Below are 872 nucleotides of genomic sequence, written 5' to 3' on the forward strand. Positions count from 1 at the left end.
TTTTAATTTTAAATTATAGTATTTCTCAAACAAAATAAGATATTTAAATAATAATGTATCATGTACTAATTTTTTAGTTATGATACGTAAATTCGAATTTATAATAAATGTATCTAATACATCCCAATTACATCTTATGGGCAACACTTTCTTATTTAATGTATCTAGTAGAAAAACACTTATTAATTTAAATTGAAAGGATCTTCATGATTTGATAATTTTGAATCAAAATTAAAATGATCTCCAATGAACTAGGAGAATAATTTTGAAACTCAAAATTTTCAACAATTTTGAATCAAAATTGAAAGGATCTTCAATGAACTGGGAGAAGAATTTTGAATCTCAAAATTTTCGATAATCTTGAATCAAAATCGAAAGGATATTCGATGAACTTGAAGATTCAGAAAAGAAATCATTTGTCCGCAACAACAATTTCATCACTTTTTTATCTTTCATAACTCACCTCGCTTATCCAAAATTTAGACAATTTTTTTTATGAAACAGAGAGAACGATGAACAAGAAGAAGAAGTTTAATTTTTGATTTTTTTGGTTAGTTACACTATATGATTGAATTGTTGACAATAATTTGAAATGGATTAGCGCAATTTATGGGATCTTAATTTGATTTTCAATTTTGTTTTCCCTTAATTAGTGCAACAGATGAATACTATGAGATCTTAATTTGATTTTTCAGCTTTTTTTTTCGTTAATAAGTGCAACAGATTGATACATAATGTATCAATAATAATGTATCCAAATCCTTAATTATGTATCCGAAATGCCTAAAAAATATGGGATTTGTGTAATTAGAAAAATAATAGGAATAAAAGGTAATTTAGATTTTACACTATGAGATTTATGTAAGTTATAC

This window comes from Solanum tuberosum, unplaced genomic scaffold (genome assembly GCF_000226075.1).
Source record: "Solanum tuberosum cultivar DM 1-3 516 R44 unplaced genomic scaffold, SolTub_3.0 scf00317, whole genome shotgun sequence".
Classification (NCBI taxonomy): Eukaryota; Viridiplantae; Streptophyta; class Magnoliopsida; order Solanales; family Solanaceae; genus Solanum; species Solanum tuberosum.